This window comes from Lithobates pipiens, unplaced genomic scaffold (genome assembly GCF_037356315.1).
Source record: "Lithobates pipiens isolate NorthernLeopardFrog02 unplaced genomic scaffold, aLitPip1_a1.2 Scaffold_28, whole genome shotgun sequence".
Classification (NCBI taxonomy): domain Eukaryota; kingdom Metazoa; phylum Chordata; class Amphibia; order Anura; family Ranidae; genus Lithobates; species Lithobates pipiens.
Genome location: NW_027507789.1, coordinates 129,466,490 through 129,483,108, shown reverse-complemented (window position 1 = coordinate 129,483,108; position 16,619 = coordinate 129,466,490). Strand labels below are relative to the sequence as shown.

Sequence of the window (16,619 nt, the reverse complement as noted above, 5' to 3'; positions counted from 1 at the left end):
ATGACACACAATACACATATGGCATACATATCACACATATTACATACGTGTTACACACATATTACACAGATTATACATACATATGACATACATGTTGAATGCATGTTACATACATGTCATACACTTATGAAATACATGTTACACACGTTACATACATATGACACACATGACATAAATGTTACATACATGTCACATACACACAATGAATGCAGAGCATGGAATGTAGACTGTCATGCCTCTTTTTAGTCCTTAGCAAGAGCACTCTCACAAGTAGCATGGCCGAGCGGTCTAAGGCGCAGGATTTAGGCTCCAGTCTCTTTGGAGGCGTGGGTTCAAATCCCACTGCTGCCAAGTTCTTTTAACAAATGCCTATCCTTGATTGCTCAAGCGTCTCTGAAGTTTCTGCTGCACTTTGCTGGCATTCCTTGCTCAACACACTGGAATCTCAGAACAGCAGCATTAGGAAATTGCATGCTTTGGTTGAGAAGTCTTCCAAAAGGGCACACTTCTGATGAGATGACTAGTGAAATCTTGTCAACGTTACAAAACAAGTCCAACTGAACGTGATTACCTCTCCTGTAAGCTAGATTCCACATTAACACTTTAAGTGTGGACACCAAAAAACAAGCAGTACTAATGAAAAGCTGGCACACTTTTCAGCAGAGTGCCAAGTGAACTTGCCACAGAATGCTGCACCCAAAGTCCACTCTCAAGTGTAAAGTGACCACCACCTGCTGCCTCAGAAAGAGGACTGAAACACATAAGGTGGCATCTTGGCCATCTCCGTGAAACTTCGACTACCTTTTATAATGGATAAAGTGGTGAATACTTGTAGTTTAGAGTTCTGAGGCCTCCAGCTCAAGCAATGAATGCAGAGCATGGAATGTCCCACCCGATTTTAGTCGATAACGTGTTTATTTTTGTGGGTAGCATGGCCGAGCGGTCTAAGGCGCTGGATTAAGGCTCCAGTCTCTTTGGGGGCGTGGGTTCGAATCCCACTGCTGCCAAACTCCTTTTAACAAAATCCCTACCCTCTAGGGCTCAAGCTTCTCTGATCTTGCTCCTGCAATTTACTGCAGTTCCTTTCCCAACTCACTGGAATCTCAAAAAACACTTACCTCTCTGCTTTAGCAGCATTAGAAAAGCTGCAATCATTGCATGTTTTGTTTGATACATGATACATACATATAATATGCATGTTGTGCACATATTACATACATGCTACACACACTACACACATATGACATACATGTTACACACATGTGACACACGTGCTACTTACATATTACACACATAGTTCACACATATTACACAAATGTTACATACATATGATATACATGTTACATACATGTCACACTCATGTTACACACCATTTAGACACAATTTTACACACATGTCACATGCATGTTACACATATTACACACATATAACATACATGTCATACACATCACATACATGCTACACACATATGCCATGCATGTCACACACATGTTACATTAATATGACACACATATGACATGCATGTTGCACATATCTTACATACATGTTACACACATATGGAATGCATATGACATGCATGGTACACACATGTTACATACATGTTACACATATGACACACAATACACATATGGCATATATATCACACATATTACATACGTGTTACACACATATTACACAGATTATACATACATATGACATACATGTTGAATGCATGTTACATACATGTCATACACTTATGAAATACATGTTACACACGTTACATACATATGACACACATGACATAAATGTTACATACATGTCACATACACACAATGAATGCAGAGCATGGAATGTAGACTGTCATGCCTCTTTTTAGTCCTTAGCAAGAGCACTCTCACAAGTAGCATGGCCGAGCGGTCTAAGGCGCTGGATTTAGGCTCCAGTCTCTTTGGAGGCGTGGGTTCAAATCCCACTGCTGCCAAGTTCTTTTAACAAATGCCTATCCTTGATTGCTCAAGCGTCTCTGAAGTTTCTGCTGCACTTTGCTGGCATTCCTTGCTCAACACACTGGAATCTCAGAACAGCAGCATTAGGAAATTGCTTGCTTTGGTTGAGAAGTCTTCCAAAAGGGCACACTTCTGATGAGATGACTAGTGAAATCTTGTCAACGTTACAAAACAAGTCCAACTGAACGTGATTACCTCTCCTGTAAGCTAGATTCCACATTAACACTTTAAGTGTGGACACCAAAAAACAAGCAGTACTAATGAAAAGCTGGCACACTTTTCAGCAGAGTGCCAAGTGAACTTGCCACAGAATGCTGCACCCAAAGTCCACTCTCAAGTGTAAAGTGACCACCACCTGCTGCCTCAGAAAGAGGACTGAAACACATAAGGTGGCATCTTGGCCATCTCCGTGAAACTTCAACTACCTTTTATAATGGATAAAGTGGTGAATACTTGTAGTTTAGAGTTCTGAGGCCTCCAGCTCAAGCAATGAATGCAGAGCATGGAATGTCCCACCCCATTTTAGTCGATAACATGTTCATTTTTATGGGTAGCATGGCCGAGCGGTCTAAGGCGCTGGATTAAGGCTCCAGTCTCTTTGGGGGCGTGGGTTCGAATCCCACTGCTGCCAAACTCCTTTTAACAAAATCCCTACCCTCTAGGGCTCAAGCTTCTCTGATCTTGCTCCTGCAATTTACTGCAGTTCCTTTCCCAACTCACTGGAATCTCAAAAAACACTTACCTCTCTGCTTTAGCAGCATTAGAAAAGCTGCAATCATTGCATGTTTTGTTTGATACATGATACATACATATAATATGCATGTTGTGCACATATTACATACATGCTACACACACTACACACATATGACATACATGTTACACACATGTGACACACATGCTACTTACATATTACACACATAGTTCACACATATTACACAAATGTTACATACATATGATATACATGTTGCATGCATGTTACATACATGTCACACTCATGTTACACACCATTTAGACACAATTTTACACACATGTCACATGCATGTTACACATATTACACACATATAACATACATGTCATACACATCACATACATGCTACACACATATGCCATGCATGTCACACACATGTTACATTAATATGACACACATATGACATGCATGTTGCACATATCTTACATACATGTTACACACATATGGCATGCATATGACATGCATGGTACACACATGTTACATACATGTTACACATATGACACACAATACACATATGGCATACATATCACACATATTACATACGTGTTACACACATATTACACAGATTATACATACATATGACATACATGTTGAATGCATGTTACATACATGTCATACACTTATGAAATACATGTTACACACGTTACATACATATGACACACATGGCATACATGTTACGTACATGTCACATACAAACAATGAATGCAGAGCATGGAATGTAGACTGTCATGCCTCTTTTTAGTCCTTAGCAAGAGCACTTTCACAAGTAGCATGGCCGAGCGGTCTAAGGCGCTGGATTTAGGCTCCAGTCTCTTTGGAGGCGTGGGTTCAAATCCCACTGCTGCCAAGCTCTTGTAACAAATGCCTATCTTTGATTGCTCAAGCGTCTCTGAAGTTTCTGCTGCACTTTGCTGGCATTCCTTGCTCAACACACTGGAATCTCAGAACAGCAGCATTAGGAAATTGCATGCTTTGGTTGAGAAGTCTTCCAAAAGGGCACACTTTTGATGAGATGACTAGTGAAATCTTGTCAACGTTACAAAACAAGTCCAACTGAACGTGATTACCTCTCCTGTAAGCTAGATTCCACATTAACACTTTAAGTGTGGACACCAAAAAACAAGCAGTACTAATGAAAAGCTGGCACACTTTTCAGCAGAGTGCCAAGTGAACTTGCCACAGAATGCTGCACCCAAAGTCCACTCTCAAGTGTAAAGTGACCACCACCTGCTGCCTCAGAAAGAGGACTGAAACACATAAGGTGGCATCTTGGCCATCTCCGTGAAACTTCAACTACCTTTTATAATGGATAAAGTGGTGAATACTTGTAGTTTAGAGTTCTGAGGCCTCCAGCTCAAGCAATGAATGCAGAGCATGGAATGTCCCACCCGATTTTAGTCGATAACGTGTTCACTTTTATGGGTAGCATGGCCGAGCGGTCTAAGGCGCCGGATTAAGGCTCCAGTCTCTTTGGGGGCGTGGGTTCGAATCCCACTGCTGCCAAACTCCTTTTAACAAAATCCCTACCCTCTAGGGCTCAAGCTTCTCTGATCTTGCTCCTGCAATTTACTGCAGTTCATTTCCCAACTCACTGGAATCTCAAAAAACACTTACCTCTCTGCTTTAGCAGCATTAGAAAAGCTGCAATCATTGCATGTTTTGTTTGATACATGATACATACATATAATATGCATGTTGTGCACATATTACATACATGCTACACACACTACACACATATGACATACATGTTACACACATGTGACACACGTGCTACTTACATATTACACACATAGTTCACACATATTACACAAATGTTACATACATATGATATACATGTTGCATGCATGTTACATACATGTCACACTCATGTTACACACCATTTAGACACAATTTTACACACATGTCACATGCATGTTACACATATTACACACATATAACATACATGTCATACACATCACATACATGCTACACACATATGCCATGCATGTCACACACATGTTACATTAATATGACACACATATGACATGCATGTTGCACATATCTTACATACATGTTACACACATATGGCATGCATATGACATGCATGGTACACACATGTTACATACATGTTACACATATGACACACAATACACATATGGCATACATATCACACATATTACATACGTGTTACACACATATTACACAGATTATACATACATATGACATACATGTTGAATGCATGTTACATACATGTCATACACTTATGAAATACATGTTACACACGTTACATACATATGACACACATGACATACATGTTACGTACATGTCACATACACACAATGAATGCAGAGCATGGAATGTAGACTGTCATGCCTCTTTTTAGTCCTTAGCAAGAGCACTTTCACAGGTAGCATGGCCGAGCGGTCTAAGGCGCTGGATTTAGGCTCCAGTCTCTTTGGAGGCGTGGGTTCAAATCCCACTGCTGCCAAGCTCTTTTAACAAATGCCTATCCTTGATTGCTCAAGCGTCTCTGAAGTTTCTGCTGCACTTTGCTGGCATTCCTTGCTCAACACACTGGAATCTCAGAACAGCAGCATTAGGAAATTGCATGCTTTGGTTGAGAAGTCTTCCAAAAGGGCACACTTCTGATGAGATGACTAGTGAAATCTTGTCAACGTTACAAAACAAGTCCAACTGAACGTGATTACCTCTCCTGTAAGCTAGATTCCACATTAACACTTTAAGTGTGGACACCAAAAAACAAGCAGTACTAATGAAAAGCTGGCACACTTTTCAGCAGAGTGCCAAGTGAACTTGCCACAGAATGCTGCACCCAAAGTCCACTCTCAAGTGTAAAGTGACCACCACCTGCTGCCTCAGAAAGAGGACTGAAACACATAAGGTGGCATCTTGGCCATCTCCGTGAAACTTCAACTACCTTTTATAATGGATAAAGTGGTGAATACTTGTAGTTTAGAGTTCTGAGGCCTCCAGCTCAAGCAATGAATGCAGAGCATGGAATGTCCCACCCCATTTTAGTCGATAACGTGTTCATTTTTATGGGTAGCATGGCCGAGCGGTCTAAGGCGCTGGATTAAGGCTCCAGTCTCTTTGGGGGCGTGGGTTCGAATCCCACTGCTGCCAAACTCCTTTTAACAAAATCCCTACCCTCTAGGGCTCAAGCTTCTCTGATCTTGCTCCTGCAATTTACTGCAGTTCCTTTCCCAACTCACTGGAATCTCAAAAAACACTTACCTCTCTGCTTTAGCAGCATTAGAAAAGCTGCAATCATTGCATGTTTTGTTTGATACATGATACATACATATAATATGCATGTTGTGCACCTATTACATACATGCTACACACACTACACACATATGACATACATGTTACACACATGTGACACACGTGCTACTTACATATTACACACATAGTTCACACATATTACACAAATGTTACATACATATGATATACATGTTGCATGCATGTTACATACATGTCACACTCATGTTACACACCATTTAGACACAATTTTACACACATGTCACATGCATGTTACACATATTACACACATATAACATACATGTCATACACATCACATACATGCTACACACATATGCCATGCATGTCACACACATGTTACATTAATATGACACACATATGACATGCATGTTGCACATATCTTACATACATGTTACACACATATGGCATGCATATGACATGCATGGTACACACATGTTACATACATGTTACACATATGACACACAATACACATATGGCATACATATCACACATATTACATACGTGTTACACACATATTACACAGATTATACATACATATGACATACATGTTGAATGCATGTTACATACATGTCATACACTTATGAAATACATGTTACACACGTTACATACATATGACACACATGACATACATGTTACGTACATGTCACATACACACAATGAATGCAGAGCATGGAATGTAGACTGTCATGCCTCTTTTTAGTCCTTAGCAAGAGCTCTTTCACAGGTAGCATGGCCGAGCGATCTAAGGCGCTGGATTTAGGCTCCAGTCTCTTTGGAGGCGTGGGTTCAAATCCCACTGCTGCCAAGCTCTTTTAACAAATGCCTATCCTTGATTGCTCAAGCGTCTCTGAAGTTTCTGCTGCACTTTGCTGGCATTCCTTGCTCAACACACTGGAATCTCAGAACAGCAGCATTAGGAAATTGCATGCTTTGGTTGAGAAGTCTTCCAAAAGGGCACACTTCTGATGAGATGACTAGTGAAATCTTGTCAACGTTACAAAACAAGTCCAACTGAACGTGATTACCTCTCCTGTAAGCTAGATTCCACATTAACACTTTAAGTGTGGACACCAAAAAACAAGCAGTACTAATGAAAAGCTGGCACACTTTTCAGCAGAGTGCCAAGTGAACTTGCCACAGAATGCTGCACCCAAAGTCCACTCTCAAGTGTAAAGTGACCACCACCTGCTGCCTCAGAAAGAGGACTGAAACACATAAGGTGGCATCTTGGCCATCTCCGTGAAACTTCAACTACCTTTTATAATGGATAAAGTGGTGAATACTTGTAGTTTAGAGTTCTGAGGCCTCCAGCTCAAGCAATGAATGCAGAGCATGGAATGTCCCACCCGATTTTAGTCGATAACGTGTTTATTTTTATGGGTAGCATGGCCGAGCGGTCTAAGGCGCTGGATTAAGGCTCCAGTCTCTTTGGGGGCGTGGGTTCGAATCCCACTGCTGCCATACTCCTTTTAACAAAATCCCTACCCTCTAGGGCTCAAGCTTCTCTGATCTTGCTCCTGCAATTTACTGCAGTTCCTTTCCCAACTCACTGGAATCTCAAAAAACACTTACCTCTCTGCTTTAGCAGCATTAGAAAAGCTGCAATCATTGCATGTTTTGTTTGATACATGATACATACAGTGGTGTGAAAAAGTGTTTGCCCCCTTCCTCATTTCCTGTTCCTTTGCATGTTTGTCACACTTAAGTGTTTCGGAACATCAAACCAATTTAAACAATAGTCAAGGACAACACAAGTAAACACAAAATGCAATTTGTAAATGAAGGTGTTTATTATTAAAGGTGAAAAAAAATCCAAACCATCATGGCCCTGTGTGAAAAAGTGATTGCCCCCTAAACCTAATAACTGGTTGGGCCACCCTTAGCAGCAACAACTGCAACCAAGCGTTTGCGATAACGTGCAATGAGGCTTTTACAGCGTCCTGGAGGAATTTTTGCCCACTCATCTTTGCAGAATTGTCCTAATTCAGTTACATTAGAGGGTTTTCGAGCATGAACGGCCTTTTTAAGGTCATACTACAACATCTCAATAGGATTCAGGTCAGGACTTTGGCTAGGCCACTCCAAAGTCTTCATTTTGTTTTTCTTCAGCCATTCGGTGGTGGACTTGCTGGTGTGTTTAGGATCATTGTCCTGCTGCAGAACCCAAGTTCGTTTCAGCTTGAGTACACGAACAGATGGTCGGACATTCTCCTTCAGGATCTCTTGGTAGACAGCAGAATTCATAGTTCCTTTTATCACGGCAAGTCTTCCAGGTCCTGAAGCAGCAAAACAGCCCCAGACCATCACACTACCACCACCATATTTTACTGTTGGTATAATGTTCTTTTTATGAAATGCAGTGTTCCTTCTACGCCAGATATACTTGGACACACACCTTCCAAAGAGTTCCACTTTTGTCTCATCGGTCCACAGAATGTTGTCCCAAAAGTCTTGGGGATCATCAAGATGTGTTGTGGAGAAATTGAGATGAGCTTTGATGTTCTTTTTGCTCAGCAGTGGTTGTCTCCTTGGAACTCTGCCATGCAGGCCATTTTTGCCCAGTCTTTTCCTGATGGTGGAGGCATGAACGCTGACCTTAACTGAGGCAAGTGAGGCCTGCAGTTCCTTGGACGTTGTTGTGGGGTCTTTTGTGACCTCTTCAATGAGTCGTCGCTGCGCTCTTGGGGTAATTTTGGGCGGCCAGCCACTCCTGGGAAGGTTCACCACTGTTCCATGTCTTCGCCATTTGTGGATAATGGCTCTCACTGTGGTTCGCTGGATTCCCAAAGCTTTGGAAATGGCTTTATAACCCTTTCCAGACTGATAGATCTCAATTACTTTCTTTCTCAATTGTTCCTGAATTTCTTTGGGTCTCGGCATGATGTGTAGCTTTTAAGGATCTTCTGGTGGACCTTACTGTGTCAAGCAGCTCCTATTTAAGTGATGCCTTGATTGTGAACAGGTGTGGCAATAATCAGGCCTGGGTGTGGCTAGAGAAATTGAACTCAGGTGTGGACAACCACAGTTATAGTATGTTTTAACAAGGGGGGCAATCACTTTTTCACACAGGGCCATGATGGTTTGGATTTTTTTTCACCTTTAATAATAAACACCTTCATTTACAAATTGCATTTTGTGTTTACTTGTGTTGTCCTTGACTATTGTTTAAATTGGTTTGATGTTCCAAAACACTTAAGTGTGACAAACATGCAAAGGTACAGGAAATGAGGAAGGGGGCAAACACTTTTTCACACCACTGTACATATAATATGCATGTTGTGCACATATTACATACATGCTACACACACTACACACATATGACATACATGTTACACACATGTGACACACGTGCTACTTACATATTACACACATAGTTCACACATATTACACAAATGTTACATACATATGATATACATGTTGCATGCATGTTACATACATGTCACACTCATGTTGCACACCATTTAGACACAATTTTACACACATGTCACATGCATGTTACACATATTACACACATATAACATACATGTCATACACATCACATACATGCTACACACATATGCCATGCATGTCACACACATGTTACATTAATATGACACACATATGACATGCATGTTGCACATATCTTACATACATGTTACACACATATGGCATGCATATGACATGCATGGTACACACATGTTACATACATGTTACACATATGACACACAATACACATATGGCATACATATCACACATATTACATACGTGTTACACACATATTACACAGATTATACATACATATGACATACATGTTGAATGCATGTTACATACATGTCATACACTTATGAAATACATGTTACACACGTTACATACATATGACACACATGGCATACATGTTACGTACATGTCACATACAAACAATGAATGCAGAGCATGGAATGTAGACTGTCATGCCTCTTTTTAGTCCTTAGCAAGAGCACTTTCACAAGTAGCATGGCCGAGCGGTCTAAGGCGCTGGATTTAGGCTCCAGTCTCTTTGGAGGCGTGGGTTCAAATCCCACTGCTGCCAAGCTCTTGTAACAAATGCCTATCTTTGATTGCTCAAGCGTCTCTGAAGTTTCTGCTGCACTTTGCTGGCATTCCTTGCTCAACACACTGGAATCTCAGAACAGCAGCATTAGGAAATTGCATGCTTTGGTTGAGAAGTCTTCCAAAAGGGCACACTTTTGATGAGATGACTAGTGAAATCTTGTCAACGTTACAAAACAAGTCCAACTGAACGTGATTACCTCTCCTGTAAGCTAGATTCCACATTAACACTTTAAGTGTGGACACCAAAAAACAAGCAGTACTAATGAAAAGCTGGCACACTTTTCAGCAGAGTGCCAAGTGAACTTGCCACAGAATGCTGCACCCAAAGTCCACTCTCAAGTGTAAAGTGACCACCACCTGCTGCCTCAGAAAGAGGACTGAAACACATAAGGTGGCATCTTGGCCATCTCCGTGAAACTTCAACTACCTTTTATAATGGATAAAGTGGTGAATACTTGTAGTTTAGAGTTCTGAGGCCTCCAGCTCAAGCAATGAATGCAGAGCATGGAATGTCCCACCCGATTTTAGTCGATAACGTGTTCACTTTTATGGGTAGCATGGCCGAGCGGTCTAAGGCGCCGGATTAAGGCTCCAGTCTCCTTGGGGGCGTGGGTTCGAATCCCACTGCTGCCAAACTCCTTTTAACAAAATCCCTACCCTCTAGGGCTCAAGCTTCTCTGATCTTGCTCCTGCAATTTACTGCAGTTCATTTCCCAACTCACTGGAATCTCAAAAAACACTTACCTCTCTGCTTTAGCAGCATTAGAAAAGCTGCAATCATTGCATGTTTTGTTTGATACATGATACATACATATAATATGCATGTTGTGCACATATTACATACATGCTACACACACTACACACATATGACATACATGTTACACACATGTGACACACGTGCTACTTACATATTACACACATAGTTCACACATATTACACAAATGTTACATACATATGATATACATGTTGCATGCATGTTACATACATGTCACACTCATGTTACACACCATTTAGACACAATTTTACACACATGTCACATGCATGTTACACATATTACACACATATAACATACATGTCATACACATCACATACATGCTACACACATATGCCATGCATGTCACACACATGTTACATTAATATGACACACATATGACATGCATGTTGCACATATCTTACATACATGTTACACACATATGGCATGCATATGACATGCATGGTACACACATGTTACATACATGTTACACATATGACACACAATACACATATGGCATACATATCACACATATTACATACGTGTTACACACATATTACACAGATTATACATACATATGACATACATGTTGAATGCATGTTACATACATGTCATACACTTATGAAATACATGTTACACACGTTACATACATATGACACACATGACATACATGTTACGTACATGTCACATACACACAATGAATGCAGAGCATGGAATGTAGACTGTCATGCCTCTTTTTAGTCCTTAGCAAGAGCACTTTCACAGGTAGCATGGCCGAGCGGTCTAAGGCGCTGGATTTAGGCTCCAGTCTCTTTGGAGGTGTGGGTTCAAATCCCACTGCTGCCAAGCTCTTTTAACAAATGCCTATCCTTGATTGCTCAAGCGTCTCTGAAGTTTCTGCTGCACTTTGCTGGCATTCCTTGCTCAACACACTGGAATCTCAGAACAGCAGCATTAGGAAATTGCATGCTTTGGTTGAGAAGTCTTCCAAAAGGGCACACTTCTGATGAGATGACTAGTGAAATCTTGTCAACGTTACAAAACAAGTCCAACTGAACGTGATTACCTCTCCTGTAAGCTAGATTCCACATTAACACTTTAAGTGTGGACACCAAAAAACAAGCAGTACTAATGAAAAGCTGGCACACTTTTCAGCAGAGTGCCAAGTGAACTTGCCACAGAATGCTGCACCCAAAGTCCACTCTCAAGTGTAAAGTGACCACCACCTGCTGCCTCAGAAAGAGGACTGAAACACATAAGGTGGCATCTTGGCCATCTCCGTGAAGCTTCAACTACATTTTATAATGGATAAAGTGGTGAATACTTGTAGTTTAGAGTTCTGAGGCCTCCAGCTCAAGCAATGAATGCAGAGCATGGAATGTCCCACCCCATTTTAGTCGATAACGTGTTTATTTTTATGGGTAGCATGGCCGAGCGGTCTAAGGCGCTGGATTAAGGCTCCAGTCTCTTTGGGGGCGTGGGTTCGAATCCCACTGCTGCCAAACTCCTTTTAACAAAATCCCTACCCTCTAGGGCTCAAGCTTCTCTGATCTTGCTCCTGCAATTTACTGCAGTTCCTTTCCCAACTCACTGGAATCTCAAAAAACACTTACCTCTCTGCTTTAGCAGCATTAGAAAAGCTGCAATCATTGCATGTTTTGTTTGATACATGATACATACATATAATATGCATGTTGTGCACATATTACATACATGCTACACACACTACACACATATGACATACATGTTACACACATGTGACACACGTGCTACTTACATATTACACACATAGTTCACACATATTACACAAATGTTACATACATATGATATACATGTTGCATGCATGTTACATACATGTCACACTCATGTTACACACCATTTAGACACAATTTTACACACATGTCACATGCATGTTACACATATTACACACATATAACATACATGTCATACACATCACATACATGCTACACACATATGCCATGCATGTCACACACATGTTACATTAATATGACACACATATGACATGCATGTTGCACATATCTTACATACATGTTACACACATATGGCATGCATATGACATGCATGGTACACACATGTTACATACATGTTACACATATGACACACAATACACATATGGCATACATATCACACATATTACATACGTGTTACACACATATTACACAGATTATACATACATATGACATACATGTTGAATGCATGTTACATACATGTCATACACTTATGAAATACATGTTACACACGTTACATACATATGACACACATGACATACATGTTACGTACATGTCACATACACACAATGAATGCAGAGCATGGAATGTAGACTGTCATGCCTCTTTTTAGTCCTTAGCAAGAGCACTTTCACAGGTAGCATGGCCGAGCGGTCTAAGGCGCTGGATTTAGGCTCCAGTCTCTTTGGAGGCGTGGGTTCAAATCCCACTGCTGCCAAGCTCTTTTAACAAATGCCTATCCTTGATTGCTCAAGCGTCTCTGAAGTTTCTGCTGCACTTTGCTGGCATTCCTTGCTCAACACACTGGAATCTCAGAACAGCAGCATTAGGAAATTGCATGCTTTGGTTGAGAAGTCTTCCAAAAGGGCACACTTCTGATGAGATGACTAGTGAAATCTTGTCAACGTTACAAAACAAGTCCAACTGAACGTGATTACCTCTCCTGTAAGCTAGATTCCACATTAACACTTTAAGTGTGGACACCAAAAAACAAGCAGTACTAATGAAAAGCTGGCACACTTTTCAGCAGAGTGCCAAGTGAACTTGCCACAGAATGCTGCACCCAAAGTCCACTCTCAAGTGTAAAGTGACCACTACCTGCTGCCTCAGAAAGAGGACTGAAACACATAAGGTGGCATCTTGGCCATCTCCCTGAAACTTCAACTACCTTTTATAATGGATAAAGTGGTGAATACTTGTAGTTTAGAGTTCTGAGGCCTCCAGCTCAAGCAATGAATGCAGAGCATGGAATGTCCCACCCCATTTTAGTCGATAACGTGTTCATTTTTATGGGTAGCATGGCCGAGCGGTCTAAGGCGCTGGATTAAGGCTCCAGTCTCTTTGGGGGCGTGGGGTTGAATCCCACTGCTGCCAAACTCCTTTTAACAAAATCCCTACCCTCTAGGGCTCAAGCTTCTCTGATCTTGCTCCTGCAATTTACTGCAGTTCCTTTCCCAACTCACTGGAATCTCAAAAAACACTTACCTCTCTGCTTTAGCAGCATTAGAAAAGCTGCAATCATTGCATGTTTTGTTTGATACATGATACATACATATAATATGCATGTTGTGCACATATTACATACATGCTACACACACTACACACATATGACATACATGTTACACACATGTGACACACGTGCTACTTACATATTACACACATAGTTCACACATATTACACAAATGTTACATACATATGATATACATGTTGCATGCATGTTACATACATGTCACACTCATGTTACACACCATTTAGACACAATTTTACACACATGTCACATGCATGTTACACATATTACACACATATAACATACATGTCATACACATCACATACATGCTACACACATATGCCATGCATGTCACACACATGTTACATTAATATGACACACATATGACATGCATGTTGCACATATCTTACATACATGTTACACACATATGGCATGCATATGACATGCATGGTACACACATGTTACATACATGTTACACATATGACACACAATACACATATGGCATACATATCACACATATTACATACGTGTTACACACATATTACACAGATTATACATACATATGACATACATGTTGAATGCATGTTACATACATGTCATACACTTATGAAATACATGTTACACACGTTACATACATATGACACACATGACATACATGTTACGTACATGTCACATACACACAATGAATGCAGAGCATGGAATGTAGACTGTCATGCCTCTTTTTAGTCCTTAGCAAGAGCACTTTCACAGGTAGCATGGCCGAGCGGTCTAAGGCGCTGGATTTAGGCTCCAGTCTCTTTGGAGGTGTGGGTTCAAATCCCACTGCTGCCAAGCTCTTTTAACAAATGCCTATCCTTGATTGCTCAAGCGTCTCTGAAGTTTCTGCTGCACTTTGCTGGCATTCCTTGCTCAACACACTGGAATCTCAGAACAGCAGCATTAGGAAATTGCATGCTTTGGTTGAGAAGTCTTCCAAAAGGGCACACTTCTGATGAGATGACTAGTGAAATCTTGTCAACGTTACAAAACAAGTCCAACTGAACGTGATTACCTCTCCTGTAAGCTAGATTCCACATTAACACTTTAAGTGTGGACACCAAAAAACAAGCAGTACTAATGAAAAGCTGGCACACTTTTCAGCAGAGTGCCAAGTGAACTTGCCACAGAATGCTGCACCCAAAGTCCACTCTCAAGTGTAAAGTGACCACCACCTGCTGCCTCAGAAAGAGGACTGAAACACATAAGGTGGCATCTTGGCCATCTCCGTGAAGCTTCAACTACATTTTATAATGGATAAAGTGGTGAATACTTGTAGTTTAGAGTTCTGAGGCCTCCAGCTCAAGCAATGAATGCAGAGCATGGAATGTCCCACCCCATTTTAGTCGATAACGTGTTCATTTTTATGGGTAGCATGGCCGAGCGGTCTAAGGCGCTGGATTAAGGCTCCAGTCTCTTTGGGGGCGTGGGTTCGAATCCCACTGCTGCCAAACTCCTTTTAACAAAATCCCTACCCTCTAGGGCTCAAGCTTCTCTGATCTTGCTCCTGCAATTTACTGCAGTTCCTTTCCCAACTCACTGGAATCTCAAAAAACACTTACCTCTCTGCTTTAGCAGCATTAGAAAAGCTGCAATCATTGCATGTTTTGTTTGATACATGATACATACATATAATATGCATGTTGTGCACATATTACATACATGCTACACACACTACACACATATGACATACATGTTACACACATGTGACACACGTGCTACTTACATATTACACACATAGTTCACACATATTACACAAATGTTACATACATATGATATACATGTTGCATGCATGTTACATACATGTCACACTCATGTTACACACCATTTAGACACAATTTTACACACATGTCACATGCATGTTACACATATTACACACATATAACATACATGTCATACACATCACATACATGCTACACACATATGCCATGCATGTCACACACATGTTACATTAATATGACACACATATGACATGCATGTTGCACATATCTTACATACATGTTACACACATATGGCATGCATATGACATGCATGGTACACACATGTTACATACATGTTACACATATGACACACAATACACATATGGCATACATATCACACATATTACATACGTGTTACACACATATTACACAGATTATACATACATATGACATACATGTTGAATGCATGTTACATACATGTCATACACTTATGAAATACATGTTACACACGTTACATACATATGACACACATGACATAAATGTTACATACATGTCACATACACACAATGAATGCAGAGCATGGAATGTAGACTGTCATGCCTCTTTTTAGTCCTTAGCAAGAGCACTCTCACAAGTAGCATGGCCGAGCGGTCTAAGGCGCTGGATTTAGGCTCCAGTCTCTTTGGAGGCGTGGGTTCAAATCCCACTGCTGCCAAGTTCTTTTAACAAATGCCTATCCTTGATTGCTCAAGCGTCTCTGAAGTTTCTGCTGCACTTTGCTGGCATTCCTT

At 40.8% G+C, this 16,619-nt stretch overlaps 17 non-coding genes across 17 annotated transcripts; all 17 read left to right on the top strand.

Moving 5' to 3' along the window:
* Nucleotides 1–925: 925 nt before the first annotated feature.
* Nucleotides 926–1,007, top strand: TRNAL-AAG (transfer RNA leucine (anticodon AAG)). The gene has a single exon. It is a non-coding gene; the product is annotated as a tRNA-Leu (tRNA).
* An 871-nt stretch (nucleotides 1,008–1,878) lies between these two features.
* Nucleotides 1,879–1,960, top strand: TRNAL-UAG (transfer RNA leucine (anticodon UAG)). The gene has a single exon. It is a non-coding gene; the product is annotated as a tRNA-Leu (tRNA).
* Nucleotides 1,961–2,534: 574 nt separating this feature from the next.
* On the top strand, nucleotides 2,535–2,616 carry TRNAL-AAG (transfer RNA leucine (anticodon AAG)). Its single transcript has one exon. It is a non-coding gene; the product is annotated as a tRNA-Leu (tRNA).
* An 882-nt stretch (nucleotides 2,617–3,498) lies between these two features.
* TRNAL-UAG (transfer RNA leucine (anticodon UAG)) lies at nucleotides 3,499–3,580 on the top strand. Its single transcript has one exon. It is a non-coding gene; the product is annotated as a tRNA-Leu (tRNA).
* Nucleotides 3,581–4,154: 574 nt separating this feature from the next.
* Nucleotides 4,155–4,236, top strand: TRNAL-AAG (transfer RNA leucine (anticodon AAG)). The gene has a single exon. It is a non-coding gene; the product is annotated as a tRNA-Leu (tRNA).
* An 882-nt stretch (nucleotides 4,237–5,118) lies between these two features.
* On the top strand, nucleotides 5,119–5,200 carry TRNAL-UAG (transfer RNA leucine (anticodon UAG)). The gene has a single exon. It is a non-coding gene; the product is annotated as a tRNA-Leu (tRNA).
* A 574-nt stretch (nucleotides 5,201–5,774) lies between these two features.
* Nucleotides 5,775–5,856, top strand: TRNAL-AAG (transfer RNA leucine (anticodon AAG)). Its single transcript has one exon. It is a non-coding gene; the product is annotated as a tRNA-Leu (tRNA).
* An 882-nt stretch (nucleotides 5,857–6,738) lies between these two features.
* Nucleotides 6,739–6,820, top strand: TRNAL-UAG (transfer RNA leucine (anticodon UAG)). Its single transcript has one exon. It is a non-coding gene; the product is annotated as a tRNA-Leu (tRNA).
* A 574-nt stretch (nucleotides 6,821–7,394) lies between these two features.
* On the top strand, nucleotides 7,395–7,476 carry TRNAL-AAG (transfer RNA leucine (anticodon AAG)). Its single transcript has one exon. It is a non-coding gene; the product is annotated as a tRNA-Leu (tRNA).
* A 2,505-nt stretch (nucleotides 7,477–9,981) lies between these two features.
* On the top strand, nucleotides 9,982–10,063 carry TRNAL-UAG (transfer RNA leucine (anticodon UAG)). The gene has a single exon. It is a non-coding gene; the product is annotated as a tRNA-Leu (tRNA).
* A 574-nt stretch (nucleotides 10,064–10,637) lies between these two features.
* On the top strand, nucleotides 10,638–10,719 carry TRNAL-AAG (transfer RNA leucine (anticodon AAG)). The gene has a single exon. It is a non-coding gene; the product is annotated as a tRNA-Leu (tRNA).
* An 882-nt stretch (nucleotides 10,720–11,601) lies between these two features.
* On the top strand, nucleotides 11,602–11,683 carry TRNAL-UAG (transfer RNA leucine (anticodon UAG)). Its single transcript has one exon. It is a non-coding gene; the product is annotated as a tRNA-Leu (tRNA).
* A 574-nt stretch (nucleotides 11,684–12,257) lies between these two features.
* Nucleotides 12,258–12,339, top strand: TRNAL-AAG (transfer RNA leucine (anticodon AAG)). The gene has a single exon. It is a non-coding gene; the product is annotated as a tRNA-Leu (tRNA).
* An 882-nt stretch (nucleotides 12,340–13,221) lies between these two features.
* TRNAL-UAG (transfer RNA leucine (anticodon UAG)) lies at nucleotides 13,222–13,303 on the top strand. Its single transcript has one exon. It is a non-coding gene; the product is annotated as a tRNA-Leu (tRNA).
* Nucleotides 13,304–14,841: 1,538 nt separating this feature from the next.
* Nucleotides 14,842–14,923, top strand: TRNAL-UAG (transfer RNA leucine (anticodon UAG)). Its single transcript has one exon. It is a non-coding gene; the product is annotated as a tRNA-Leu (tRNA).
* A 574-nt stretch (nucleotides 14,924–15,497) lies between these two features.
* TRNAL-AAG (transfer RNA leucine (anticodon AAG)) lies at nucleotides 15,498–15,579 on the top strand. Its single transcript has one exon. It is a non-coding gene; the product is annotated as a tRNA-Leu (tRNA).
* Nucleotides 15,580–16,461: 882 nt separating this feature from the next.
* On the top strand, nucleotides 16,462–16,543 carry TRNAL-UAG (transfer RNA leucine (anticodon UAG)). The gene has a single exon. It is a non-coding gene; the product is annotated as a tRNA-Leu (tRNA).
* The last annotated feature ends 76 nt before the right edge of the window (nucleotides 16,544–16,619 follow it).